General features: G+C 57.2%; 1 protein-coding gene across 1 annotated transcript in view; it reads right to left on the minus strand.

Annotated features, from left to right (window-relative positions):
- Positions 1-14,128, minus strand: part of gltpd2a (glycolipid transfer protein domain containing 2a) — a 50,397-nt gene that overhangs the window by 35,215 nt on the left and 1,054 nt on the right. The window lies entirely within an intron of this gene.

Consider the following 14,128-nt stretch of genomic DNA (forward strand, 5'->3'; position numbering starts at 1 on the left):
GACTGGGGCTCCCTCCAGGGTGTGTGAGTGTGTGTGTGTGTGTGTCGTGTTGTGAAGGACTGGGGCTCCCTCCAGGGTGTGTGAGTGTGTATCGTGTTGTGAAGGACTGGGGGCCCCCTCCAGGGTGTGTGTGTGTGTGTGTCGTGTTGTGAAGGACTGGGGCCCTCTCCAGTGTGTGTGAGTGTGTGTCGTGTTGTGAAGGACTGGGGGCCCCCTCCAGGGTGTGTGTGTGTGTGTGTCGTGTTGTGAAGGACTGGGGCCCTCTCCAGTGTGTGTGTGTGTGTGTCGTGTTGTGAAGGACTGGGGGCCCCCTCCAGGGTGTGTGTGTGTGTGTGTTGTGTTGTGAAGGACTGGGGCTCCCTCCAGGGTGTGTGAGTGTGTGTGTGTGTGTGTCGTGTTGTGAAGGACTGGGGCTCCCTCCAGGGTGTGTGAGTGTGTATCGTGTTGTGAAGGACTGGGGGCCCCCTCCAGGGTGTGTGTGTGTGTGTGTCGTGTTGTGAAGGACTGGGGCCCTCTCCAGTGTGTGTGAGTGTGTGTCGTGTTGTGAAGGACTGGGGGCCCCCTCCAGGGTGTGTGTGTGTGTGTGTCGTGTTGTGAAGGACTGGGGCCCTCTCCAGTGTGTGTGTGTGTGTGTCGTGTTGTGAAGGACTGGGGGCCCCCTCCAGGGTGTGTGTGTGTGTGTGTCGTGTTGTGAAGGACTGGGGCCCTCTCCAGTGTGTGTGTGTGTGTGTTGTTTTGTGATGGACTGGGGCTCCCTCCAGGGTGTGTGAGTGTGTGTGAGTGTGTGTTATGTTGTGAAGGACTGGGGACCCTCCAGGGTGTGAGAGTGTGTGTCGTGTTGTGAAGGACTGGGGACCCTCCAGGGTGTGTGAGTGTGTGTCGTGTTGTGAAGGACTGGGGACCCTCCAGGGTGTGTGAGTGTGTGTTGTGTTGTGAAGGACTGTGGACCCTCCAGGGTGTGTGAGTGTGTGTCGTGTTGTGAAGGACTGGTGCCCCCTCCAGGGTGTGAGAGTGTGTGTTGTGTTGTGAAGGACTGGGGACCCTCCAGGGTGTGTGAGTGTGTGTCGTGTTGTGAAGGACTGGGGACTCTCCAGGGTGTGTGTGTGTGTGTGTGTCGTGTTGTGAAGGACTGGGGCCCTCTCCAGGGTGTGAGTGTGTGTGTCGTTTTGTGATGGACTGGGGCTCCCTCCAGGGTGTGTGTGTGTGTGTGTGTGTGTGTCGTGTTGTGAAGGACTGGGGCTCCCTCCAGGGTGTGTGAGTGTGTATCGTGTTGTGAAGGACTGGGGGCCCCCTCCAGGGTGTGTGTGTGTGTGTGTCGTGTTGTGAAGGACTGGGGCCCTCTCCAGTGTGTGTGAGTGTGTGTCGTGTTGTGAAGGACTGGGGGCCCCCTCCAGGGTGTGTGAGTGTGTTTGAGTGTGTGTTATGTTGTGAAGGACTGGTGCCCCCTCCAGGGTGTGTGAGTGTGTGTTGTGTTGTGAAGGACTGGGGACCCTCCAGGGTGTGAGAGTGTGTGTCATGTTGTGAAGGACTCGGGACCCTCCAGGGTGTGTGAGTGTGTGTTGTGTTGTGAAGGACTGGGGCCCCTCCAGTGAGTGTGAGTGTGTGTCGTGTTGTGAAGGCCTGGGGACCCTCCAGGGTGTGAGAGTGTGTGTCGTGTTGTGAAGCACTGGTGACCCTCCAGTGCGTGTGAGTGTGTGTCGTGTTGTGAAGGCCTGGGGACCCTCCAGGGTGTGTGAGTGTGTGTTATGTTGTGAAGGGCTGGGGACCCTCCAGGATGTGAGAGTGTGTGTCGTGTTTTGAAGGACTGGGGCCCCCTCCAGAGTGTGTGAGGGTGTGTGAGTGTGTGTTGTGTTGTGAAGACTGGGGCTCCCTCCAGGGTGTGAGTGTGTGTGTCGTTTTGTGAAGGACTGGGGACCCTCCAGGGTGTGTGAGTGTGTGTTGTGTTGTGAAGACTGGGGCTCCCTCCAGGGTGTGTGTGTGTGTGTCGTCTTGTGAAGGACTGGGGCCCTCTCCAGTGTGTGTGAGTGTGTGTCGTGTTCTGAAGGACTGGGGCTCCCTCCAGGGTGTGTGAGTGTGTGTGTGTGTGTGTCGTGTTGTGAAGGACTGGGGCTCCCTCCAGGGTGTGTGAGTGTGTATCGTGTTGTGAAGGACTGGGGGCCCCCTCCAGGGTGTGTGTGTGTGTGTGTCGTGTTGTGAAGGACTGGGGCCCTCTCCAGTGTGTGTGAGTGTGTGTCGTGTTGTGAAGGACTGGGGGCCCCCTCCAGGGTGTGTGTGTGTGTGTGTCGTGTTGTGAAGGACTGGGGCCCTCTCCAGTGTGTGTGTGTGTGTGTCGTGTTGTGAAGGACTGGGGGCCCCCTCCAGGGTGTGTGTGTGTGTGTGTCGTGTTGTGAAGGACTGGGGCCCTCTCCAGTGTGTGTGTGTGTGTGTCGTTTTGTGATGGACTGGGGCTCCCTCCAGGGTGTGTGTGTGTGTGTGTGTGTGTGTCGTGTTGTGAAGGACTGGGGCTCCCTCCAGGGTGTGTGAGTGTGTATCGTGTTGTGAAGGACTGGGGGCCCCCTCCAGGGTGTGTGAGTGTGTATCGTGTTGTGAAGGACTGGGGGCCCCCTCCAGGGTGTGTGTGTGTGTGTGTCGTGTTGTGAAGGACTGGGGCCCTCTCCAGTGTGTGTGAGTGTGTGTCGTGTTGTGAAGGACTGGGGGCCCCCTCCAGGGTGTGTGTGTGTGTGTGTCGTGTTGTGAAGGACTGGGGCCCTCTCCAGTGTGTGTGTGTGTGTGTCGTGTTGTGAAGGACTGGGGGCCCCCTCCAGGGTGTGTGTGTGTGTGTGTCGTGTTGTGAAGGACTGGGGCCCTCTCCAGGGTGTGAGTGTGTGTGTCGTTTTGTGATGGACTGGGGCTCCCTCCAGGGTGTGTGTGTGTGTGTCGTGTTGTGAAGGACTGGGGCTCCCTCCAGGGTGTGTGTGTGTGTGTCGTGTTGTGAAGGACTGGGGCTCCCTCCAGGGTGTGTGAGTGTGTATCGTGTTGTGAAGGACTGGGGGCCCCCTCCAGGGTGTGTGTGTGTGTGTGTCGTGTTGTGAAGGACTGGGGCCCTCTCCAGTGTGTGTGAGTGTGTGTCGTGTTGTGAAGGACTGGGGGCCCCCTCCAGGGTGTGTGTGTGTCGTGTTGTGAAGGACTGGGGCCCTCTCCAGTGTGTGTGTGTGTGTGTCGTGTTGTGAAGGACTGGGGGCCCCCTCCAGGGTGTGTGTGTGTGTGTCGTGTTGTGAAGGACTGGGGGCCCCCTCCAGGGTGTGAGTGTGTGTGTGTCGTGTTGTGAAGGACTGGGGCCCTCTCCAGTGTGTGTGTGTGTGTGTCGTGTTGTGAAGGACTGGGGCCCTCTCCAGTGTGTGTGAGTGTGTGTCGTGTTGTGAAGGACTGGGAACCCTCCAGGGTGTGTGAGTGTGTGTCGTGTTGTGAAGGACTGGGGCCCCTCCAGGGTGTGTGAGTGTGTGTCGTGTTGTGAAGGACTGGGAACCGTCCAGGGTGTGTGAGTGTGTGTATCGTGTTGTGAAGGACTGGTGCCCTCTGTAGGGTGTGTGAGTGTGTGTCGTGTTGTGAAGGACTGGGGACCCTCCAGGGTGTGTGAGTGTGTGTTATGTTGTGAAGGACTGGTGCCCCCTCCAGGGTGTGAGAGTGTGTGTCGTTTTGTGATGGACTGGGGCTCCCTCTGGGGTGTGTGAGTGTGTCGTTGTGTTGTGAAGGACTCGGGACCCTCCAGGGTGTGTGAGTGTGTGTCGTGTTGTGATGGACTGGGGCCACTCCAGGGTGTTTAAGTGTGTGTTATGTTGTGAAGGACTGGGGACCCTCCAGGGTGTGTGAGTGTGTGTGAGTGTGTGTTATGTTGTGAAGGACTGGGGACCCTCCAGGGTGTGAGAGTGTGTGTCGTGTTGTGAAGGACTCGGGACCCTCCAGGGTGTGTGAGTGTGTGTCGTGTTGTGAAGGACTGGGGACCCTGCAGGGTGTGTGAGTGTGTGTTGTGTTGTGAAGGACTGTGGACCCTCCAGGGTGTGTGAGTGTGTGTCGTGTTGTGAAGGACTGGTGCCCCCTCCAGGGTGTGAGAGTGTGTGTTGTGTTGTGAAGGACTGGGGACTCTCCAGGGTGTGTGTGTGTGTGTGTGTCGTGTTGTGAAGGACTGGGGCCCTCTCCAGGGTGTGAGTGTGTGTGTCGTTTTGTGATGGACTGGGGCTCCCTCCAGGGTGTGTGTGTGTGTGTGTGTGTGTGTGTGTCGTGTTGTGAAGGACTGGGGCTCCCTCCAGGGTGTGTGAGTGTGTATCGTGTTGTGAAGGACTGGGGGCCCCCTCCAGGGTGTGTGTGTGTGTGTGTCGTGTTGTGAAGGACTGGGGCCCTCTCCAGTGTGTGTGAGTGTGTGTCGTGTTGTGAAGGACTGGGGGCCCCCTCCAGGGTGTGTGTGTGTGTGTGTCGTGTTGTGAAGGACTGGGGCCCTCTCCAGTGTGTGTGTGTGTGTGTGTGTCGTGTTGTGAAGGACTGGGGGCCCCCTCCAGGGTGTGTGTGTGTGTGTGTCGTGTTGTGAAGGACTGGGGCCCTCTCCAGTGTGTGTGTGTGTGTGTCGTGTTGTGAAGGACTGGGGCCCTCTCCAGTGTGTGTGAGTGTGTGTCGTGTTGTGAAGGACTGGGAACCCTCCAGGGTGTGTGAGTGTGTGTCGTGTTGTGAAGGACTGGGGACGCTCCAGGGTGTGTGAGTGTGTGTCGTGTTGTGAAGGACTGGGAACCGTCCAGGGTGTGTGAGTGTGTGTATCGTGTTGTGAAGGACTGGTGCCCTCTGTAGGGTGTGTGAGTGTGTGTCGTGTTGTGAAGGACTGGGGACCCTCCAGGGTGTGTGAGTGTGTGTTATGTTGTGAAGGACTGGTGCCCCCTCCAGGGTGTGAGAGTGTGTGTCGTTTTGTGATGGACTGGGGCTCCCTCTGGGGTGTGTGAGTGTGTCGTTGTGTTGTGAAGGACTCGGGACCCTCCAGGGTGTGTGAGTGTGTGTCGTGTTGTGAAGCACTGGGGACCCTCCAGGGTGTGTGAGTGTGTGTCGTGTTGTGATGGACTGGGGCCACTCCAGGGTGTGTGAGTGTGTGTTATGTTGCGAAGGACTGGGGACCCTCCAGGGTGTGTGAGTGTGTGTGAGTGTGTGTTATGTTGTGATGGACTGGGGACCCTCCAGGGTGTGAGAGTGTGTGTCGTGTTGTGAAGGACTCGGGACCCTCCAGGGTGTGTGAGTGTGTGTCGTGTTGTGAAGGACTCGGGACCCTCCAGGGTGTGTGAGTGTGTGTCGTGTTGTGATGGACTGGGGCCACTCCAGGGTGTGTGAGTGTGTGTTATGTTGTGATGGACTGGGGACCCTCCAGGGTGTGAGAGTGTGTGTCGTGTTGTGAAGGACTCGGGACCCTCCAGGGTGTGTGAGTGTGTGTCGTGTTGTGAAGGACTCGGGACCCTCCAGGGTGTGTGAGTGTGTGTCGTGTTGTGAAGGACTGGGGACCCTCCAGGGTGTGAGAGTGTGTGTCGTGTTGTGAAGGACTCGGGACCCTCCAGGGTGTGTGAGTGTGTGTCGTGTTGTGAAGCACTGGGGACCCTCCAGGGTGTGTGAGTGTGTGTCGTGTTGTGAAGGACTCGGGACCCTCCAGGGTGTGTGAGTGTGTGTTGTGTTGTGAAGGACTCGGGACCCTCCAGGGTGTGTGAGTGTGTGTTGTGTTGTGAAGGACTCGGGACCCTCCAGGGTGTGTGAGTGTGTGTCGTGTTGTGAAGGACTCGGGACCTTCCAGGGTGTGTGAGTGTGTGTCGTGTTGTGAAGCACTGGGGACCCTCCAGGGTGTGTGAGTGTGTGTCGTGTTGTGAAGGACTCGGGACCCTCCAGGGTGTGTGAGTGTGTGTCGTGTTGTGAAGGACTCGGGACCCTCCAGGGTGTGTGAGTGTGTGTCGTGTTGTGATGGACTGGGGCCACTCCAGGGTGTGTGAGTGTGTGTTATGTTGTGATGGACTGGGGACCCTCCAGGGTGTGAGAGTGTGTGTCGTGTTGTGAAGGACTCGGGACCCTCCAGGGTGTGTGAGTGTGTGTCGTGTTGTGAAGGACTCGGGACCCTCCAGGGTGTGTGAGTGTGTGTCGTGTTGTGAAGGACTGGGGACCCTCCAGGGTGTGAGAGTGTGTGTCGTGTTGTGAAGGACTCGGGACCCTCCAGGGTGTGTGAGTGTGTGTCGTGTTGTGAAGCACTGGGGACCCTCCAGGGTGTGTGAGTGTGTGTCGTGTTGTGAAGGACTCGGGACCCTCCAGGGTGTGTGAGTGTGTGTTGTGTTGTGAAGGACTCGGGACCCTCCAGGGTGTGTGAGTGTGTGTTGTGTTGTGAAGGACTCGGGACCCTCCAGGGTGTGTGAGTGTGTGTCGTGTTGTGAAGGACTCGGGACCTTCCAGGGTGTGTGAGTGTGTGTCGTGTTGTGAAGCACTGGGGACCCTCCAGGGTGTGTGAGTGTGTGTCGTGTTGTGAAGGACTCGGGACCTTCCAGGGTGTGTGAGTGTGTGTTGTGTTGTGAAGGACTCGGGACCCTCCAGGGTGTGTGAGTGTGTGTTGTGTTGTGAAGGACTCGGGACCCTCTAGGGTGTGTGAGTGTGTGTCGTGTTGTGAAGGACTCGGGACCCTCCAGGGTGTGTGAGTGTGTGTTGTGTTGTGAAGGACTCGGGACCTTCCAGGGTGTGTGAGTGTGTGTTGTGTTGTGAAGGACTCGGGACCCTCCAGGGTGTGTGAGTGTGTGTTGTGTTGTGAAGGACTCGGGACCCTCTAGGGTGTGTGAGTGTGTGTCGTGTTGTGAAGGACTCGGGACCCTCCAGGGTGTGTGAGTGTGTGTTGTGTTGTGAAGGACTCGGGACCCTCCAGGGTGTGTGAGTGTGTGTTGTGTTGTGAAGGACTCGGGACCCTCCAGGGTGTGAGAGTGTGTGTCGTTTTGTGAAGGACTCGGGACCCTCCAGGGTGTGTGAGTGTGTGTGAGTGTGTGTTATGTTGTGAAGGACTGGGGACCCTCCAGGGTGTGAGAGTGTGTGTTATGTTGTGAAGGACTGGGGACCCTCCAGGGTGTGTAAGTGTGTGTTATGTTGTGAAGGACTGGGGACCCTCCAGGGTGTGTGAGTGTGTGTGAGTGTGTGTTATGTTGTGAAGGACTGGGGACCCTCCAGGGTGTGAGAGTGTGTGTCGTGTTGTGAAGGACTCGGGACCCTCCAGGGTGTGTGAGTGTGTGTCGTGTTGTGAAGGACTGGTGCCCCCTCCAGGGTGTGAGAGTGTGTGTTGTGTTGTGAAGGACTGGGGACCCTCCAGGGTGTGTGAGTGTGTGTCGTGTTGTGAAGGACTGGTGCCCCCTCCAGGGTGTGAGAGTGTGTGTTGTGTTGTGAAGGACTGGGGACCCTCCAGGGTGTGTGAGTGTGTGTCGTGTTGTGAAGGCCTGGGGACACTCCAGGGTGTGTGAGTGTGTGTCGTGTTGTGAAGGACTGAGGACACTCCAGGGTGTGTGAGTGTGTGTCGTGTTGTGAAGGACTGGGGACTCTCCAGGATGTGTGAGTGTGTGTCGTGTTGTGAAGGCCTGGGGACACTCCAGGGTGTGAGAGTGTGTGTCATGTTGTGAAGGACTGAGGACACTCCAGGGAGTGTGAGTGTGTGTGAGTGTGTGTTATGTTGTGAAGGACTGGTGCCCCCTCCAGGGTGTGTGAGTGTGTGTTGTGTTGTGAAGGACTGGTGACCCTCCAGGGTGTGTGAGTGTGTGTTATGTTGTGAAGGACTGGGGACCCTCCAGTGAGTGTGAGTGTGTGTCGTGTTGTGAAGGCCTGGGGACCCTCCAGGGTGTGTGAGTGTGTGTTATGTTGTGAAGGACTCGGGACCCTCCAGGATGTGAGAGTGTGTGTCGTGTTTTGAAGGACTGGGGCCCCCTCCAGAGTGTGTGAGGGTGTGTGAGTGTGTGTTGTGTTGTGAAGGACTGGGGACCCTCCAGGGTGTGAGAGTGTGTGTCATGTTGTGAAGGACTGGGGAACCTCCAGGGTGTGTGAGTGTGTGTTGTGTTGTGAAGACTGGGGCTCCCTCCAGGGTGTGAGTGTGTGTGTCGTTTTGTGAAGGACTGGGGACCCTCCAGGGTGTGTGAGTGTGTGTTGTGTTGTGAAGACTGGGGCTCCCTCCAGGGTGTGTGTGTGTGTGTCGTGTTGTGAAGGACTGGGGCCCTCTCCATTGTGTGTGAGTGTGTGTCGTGTTCTGAAGGACTGGGGCTCCCTCCAGGGTGTGTGAGTGTGTGTCGTGTTGTGAAGGACTGGGGACGCTCCAGGGTGTGAGTGTGTGTGTCGTTTTGTGATGGACTGGGGCTCCCTCCAGGGTGTGTGTGTGTGTGTGTGTGTGTGTCGTGTTGTGAAGGACTGGGGCTCCCTCCAGGGTGTGTGAGTGTGTTTCGTGTTGTGAAGGACTGGGGGCCCCCTCCAGGGTGTGTGTGTGTGTGTGTCGTGTTGTGAAGGACTGGGGCCCTCTCCAGTGTGTGTGAGTGTGTGTCGTGTTGTGAAGGACTGTGGGCCCCCTCCAGGGTGTGTGTGTGTGTGTGTCGTGTTGTGAAGGACTGGGGCCCTCTCCAGTGTGTGTGTGTGTGTGTCGTGTTGTGAAGGACTGGGGGCCCCCTCCAGGGTGTGTGTGTGTGTGTGTGTCGTGTTGTGAAGGACTGGGGCCCTCTCCAGTGTGTGTGTGTGTGTGTGTGTGTCGTGTTGTGAAGGACTGGGGCCCTCTCCAGTGTGTGTGAGTGTGTGTCGTGTTGTGAAGGACTGGGAACCCTCCAGGGTGTGTGAGTGTGTGTCGTGTTGTGAAGGACTGGGGACGCTCCAGGGTGTGTGAGTGTGTGTCGTGTTGTGAAGGACTGGGGCCCCTCCAGGGTGTGTGAGTGTGTGTCGTGTTGTGAAGGACTGGGAACCGTCCAGGGTGTGTGAGTGTGTGTATCGTGTTGTGAAGGACTGGTGCCCTCTGTAGGGTGTGTGAGTGTGTGTCGTGTTGTGAAGGACTGGGGACCCTCCAGGGTGTGTGAGTGTGTGTTATGTTGTGAAGGACTGGTGTCCCTCCAGGGTGTGAGAGTGTGTGTCGTTTTGTGATGGACTGGGGCCACTCCAGGGTGTGTGAGTGTGTGTTATGTTGTGAAGGACTGGGGACCCTCCAGGGTGTGTGAGTGTGTGTGAGTGTGTGTTATGTTGTGAAGGACTGGGGACCCTCCAGGGTGTGAGAGTGTGTGTCGTGTTGTGAAGGACTCGGGACCCTCCAGGGTGTGTGAGTGTGTGTCGTGTTGTGAAGGACTCGGGACCCTCCAGGGTGTGTGAGTGTGTGTCGTGTTGTGAAGGACTGGGGACCCTCCAGGGTGTGTGAGTGTGTGTTGTGTTGTGAAGGACTGGGGACCCTCCAGGGTGTGAGAGTGTGTGTCGTGTTGTGAAGCACTGGTGACCAACCAGGGAGTGTGAGTGTGTGTTGTGTTGTGAAGGACTGAGGACACTCCAGGGTGTGTGAGTGTGTGTCGTGTTGTGAAGGACTGGGGACCCTCCAGGGTGTGAGAGTGTGTGTCGTGTTGTGAAGGACTCGGGACCCTCCAGGGTGTGTGAGTGTGTGTCGTGTTGTGAAGGACTGGGGACCCTCCAGGGTGTGTGAGTGTGTGTTGTGTTGTGAAGGACTGTGGACCCTCCAGGGTGTGTGAGTGTGTGTCGTGTTGTGAAGCACTGGTGACCAACCAGGGAGTGTGAGTGTGTGTTGTGTTGTGAAGGACTGAGGACACTCCAGGGTGTGTGAGTGTGTGTCGTGTTGTGAAGGACTGGGGACCCTCCAGGGTGTGAGAGTGTGTGTCGTGTTGTGAAGGACTCGGGACCCTCCAGGGTGTGTGAGTGTGTGTCGTGTTGTGAAGGACTGGGGACCCTCCAGGGTGTGTGAGTGTGTGTTGTGTTGTGAAGGACTGTGGACCCTCCAGGGTGTGTGAGTGTGTGTCGTGTTGTGAAGCACTGGTGACCCTCCAGGGAGTGTGAGTGTGTGTCGTGTTGTGAAGGACTCGGGACCCTCCAGGGTGTGTGAGTGTGTGTTGTGTTGTGAAGGACTCGGGACCCTCCAGGGTGTGTGAGTGTGTGTTGTGTTGTGAAGGACTCGGGACCCTCCAGGGTGTGTGAGTGTGTGTTGTGTTGTGAAGGACTCGGGACCCTCCAGGGTGTGTGAGTGTGTGTTGTGTTGTGAAGGACTCGGGACCCTCCAGGGTGTGTGAGTGTGTGTTGTGTTGTGAAGGACTCGGGACCTTCCAGGGTGTGTGAGTGTGTGTCGTGTTGTGAAGCACTGGGGACCCTCCAGGGTGTGTGAGTGTGTGTCGTGTTGTGAAGGACTCGGGACCTTCCAGGGTGTGTGAGTGTGTGTTGTGTTGTGAAGGACTCGGGACCCTCCAGGGTGTGTGAGTGTGTTGTGTTGTGAAGGACTCGGGACCCTCCAGGGTGTGTGAGTGTGTGTTGTGTTGTGAAGGACTCGGGACCCTCTAGGGTGTGTGAGTGTGTGTCGTGTTGTGAAGGACTCGGGACCCTCCAGGGTGTGTGAGTGTGTGTTGTGTTGTGAAGGACTCGGGACCCTCCAGGGTGTGTGAGTGTGTGTTGTGTTGTGAAGGACTGGTGCCCCCTCCAGGGTGTGAGAGTGTGTGTTGTGTTGTGAAGGACTGGGGACCCTCCAGGGTGTGAGAGTGTGTGTCGTGTTGTGAAGGACTGGGGACCCTCCAGGGTGTGAGAGTGTGTGTCGTGTTGTGAAGGACTGGGGACCCTCCAGGGTGTGAGAGTGTGTGTCGTGTTGTGAAGGACTGGGGACCCTCCAGGGTGTGTGAGTGTGTGTCGTGTTGTGAAGGACTGGGGACCCTCCAGGGTGTGAGAGTGTGTGTCGTGTTGTGAAGGACTGGGGACCCTCCAGGGTGTGAGAGTGTGTGTCGTGTTGTGAAGCACTGGTGACCCTCCAGGGTGTGTGAGTGTGTGTCGTGTTGTGAAGGACTGGGGACCCTCCAGGGTGTGAGAGTGTGTGTCGTGTTGTGAAGCACTGGTGACCCTCCAGGGTGTGTGAGTGTGTGTCGTGTTGTGAAGGACTGGGGACCCTCCAGGGTGTGAGAGTGTGTGTCGTGTTGTGAAGCACTGGTGACCCTCCAGGGTGTGTGAGTGTGTGTCGTGTTGTGAAGGACTGGGGACCCTCCAGGGTGTGAGAGTGTGTGTCGTGTTGTGAAGGACTGGGGACCCTCCAGGGTGTGAGAGTGTGTGTCGTGTTGTGAAGGACTGGGGACCCTCCAGGGTGTGTGAGTGTGTGTCGTGTTGTGAAGGACTCGGGACCCTCCAGGGTGTGTGAGTGTGTGTCGTGTTGTGAAGGACTCGGGACCTTCCAGGGTGTGAGAGTGTGTGTCGTGTTGTGAAGGACTGGGGACCCTCCAGGGTGTGTGAGTGTGTGTCGTGTTGTGAAGGACTCGGGACCCTCCAGGGTGTGTGAGTGTGTGTCGTGTTGTGAAGGACTCGGGACCTTCCAGGGTGTGTGAGTGTGTGTTGTGTTGTGAAGGACTCGGGACCCTCCAGGGTGTGTGAGTGTGTGTTGTGTTGTGAAGGACTGGGGCCCCTCCAGGGTGTGTGAGTGTGTGTGAGTGTGTGTTGTGTTGTGAAGGACTGAGGACACTCCAGGGTGTGTGAGTGTGTGTTGTGTTGTGAAGGACTGGGGCCCCTCCAGAGTGTGTGAGTGTGTGTGAGTGTGTGTTGTGTTGTGAAGGACTGAGGACACTCCAGGGTGTGTGAGTGTGTGTTGTGTTGTGAAGGACTGAGGACACTCCAGGGTGTGTGAGTGTGTGTTGTGTTGTGAAGGACTGGGGCCCCTCCAGAGTGTGTGAGTGTGTGTAGTTTTGTGAAGGCCTGGGGACTTTCCAGGGTGTGTGAGTGTGTGTCGTGTTGTGAAGGACTGGGGCCCCTCCAGGGTGTGTGAGTGTGTGTTGTGTTGTGAAGGACTGGGGCCCCTCCAGAGTGTGTGAGTGTGTGTGAGTGTGTGTTGTGTTGTGAAGGACTGGGGACTCTCCAGGGTGTGTGAGTGTGTGTCGTGTTGTGAAGGACTTGGGCCCCTCCAGGGTGTGTGAGTGTGTGTTATGTTGTGAAGGACTGGGGACCCTCCAGGGTGTGTGAGTGTGTGTTGTGTTGTGAAGGACTCGGGACCCTCCAGGGTGTGTGAGTGTGTGTTGTGTTGTGAAGGACTCGGGACCCTCCAGGGTGTGTGAGTGTGTGTCGTGTTGTGAAGGACTGGGGACCCTCCAGGGTGTGTGAGTGTGTGTGAGTGTGTGTCGTGTTGTGAAGGACTGGGGCCCCTCCAGGGTGTGTGAGTGTGTGTGAGTGTGTGTTGTGTTGTGAAGGACTGTGGACCCTCCAGGGTGTGTGAGTGTGTGTGTGTGTGTGTTGTGTTGTGAAGGACTGGGGACCCTCCATGGTGTGTGAGTGTGTGTCGTGTTGTGAAGGCCTGGTGACCCTCCAGGGTGTGTGAGTGTGTGTTGTGAAGGCCTGGGGACCCTCCAGGGTGTGTGAGTGTGTGTCGTGTTGTGAAGGACTGGGGCCCCTCCAGGGTGTGTGAGTGTGTGTGAGTGTGTGTTATGTTGTGAAGGACTGGGGACCCTCCAGGGTGTGTGAGTGTGTGTTGTGTTGTGAAGGACTCGGGACCCTCCAGGGTGTGTGAGTGTGTGTTGTGTTGTGAAGGACTCGGGACCCTCCAGGGTGTGTGAGTGTGTGTCGTTTTGTGAAGGACTGGTGCCCCCTCCAGGGTGTGTGAGTGTGTGTTGTGTTGTGAAGGACTGGGGACCCTCCAGGGTGTGAGAGTGTGTGTCGTGTTGTGAAGCACTGGGGACCCTCCAGGGTGTGTGAGTGTGTGTCGTGTTGTGAAGCACTGGGGCCCCTCCAGGGTGTGTGAGTGTGTGTCGTGTTGTGAAGGACTGGTGCCCCCTCCAGGGTGTGTGAGTGTGTGTTGTGTTGTGAAGGACTGTGGACCCTCCAGGGTGTGTGAGTGTGTGTTGTGTTGTGAAGGACTGTGGACCCTCCAGGGTGTGTGAGTGTGTGTCGTGTTGTGAAGGCCTGGGGACCCTCCAGGGTGTGTGAGTGTGTGTCGTGTTGTGAAGGACTCGGGACCTTCCAGGGTGTGTGAGTGTGTGTTGTGTTGTGAAGGCCTGGTGACCCTCCAGGGTGTGTGAGTGTGTGTCGTGTTGTGAAGCACTGGTGACCCTCCAGGGTGTGTGAGTGTGTGTCGTGTTGTGAAGGACTCGGGACCTTCCAGGGTGTGTGAGTGTGTGTGAGTGTGTGTTGTGTTGTGAAGGACTGGGGATCCTCCAGGATGTGTGAGTGTGTGTAGTGTTTTGAAGGACTGGGGCCCCCTCCAGAGTGTGTGAGTGTGTGTTGTGTTGTGAAGGACTGGGGACCCTCCAGGGTGTGTGAGTGTGTGTTATGTTGTGAAGGACTGGGGATCCTCCAGGATGTGTGAGTGTGTGTAGTGTTTTGAAGGACTGGGGCCCCCTCCAGAGTGTGTGAGGGTGTGTGAGTGTGTGTTGTGAAGGACTCGGGACCCTCCAGCGTGTGTGAGTGTGTGTCGTGTTGTGAAGGCCTGGGGACCCTTCAGTGTGTGTGAGTGTGTGTCGTGTTGTGAAGGACTCGGGACCCTCCAGGGTGTGTGAGTGTGTGTCGTGTTGAGAAGGACTCGGGACCCTCCAGGGTGTGAGAGTGTGTGTTGTGTTGTGAAGGACTCGGGACCCTCCAGGGTGTGTGAGTGTGTGTCGTGTTGTGAAGCACTGGGGACCCTCCAGGGTGTGTGAGTGTGTGTCGTTTTGTGAAGAACTGTGGACACTCCAGGGTGTGTGAGTGTGTGTCGTGTTGTGAAGAACTGTGGACACTCCAGGGTGTGTGAGTGTGTGTCGTGTTGTGAAGGACTGGGGCCCCCTCCAGGGTGTGTGAATCCTGGAGAGATGACATTCCTGAACTGTCCCTGTGTGTGTGTCTGTGTGTGTGTGTGTGTGTATGTGTGTGTGTAGAGTGTATAGTGTGTTTATGTGTGTGTGTGTGTAGAGTGTATTGTGTGTGTATGTGTGTGTGTGTG

The sequence above is a fragment of the Hoplias malabaricus genome, chromosome 5, assembly GCF_029633855.1.
Source record: "Hoplias malabaricus isolate fHopMal1 chromosome 5, fHopMal1.hap1, whole genome shotgun sequence".
NCBI classification, from domain to species: Eukaryota; Metazoa; Chordata; class Actinopteri; order Characiformes; family Erythrinidae; genus Hoplias; species Hoplias malabaricus.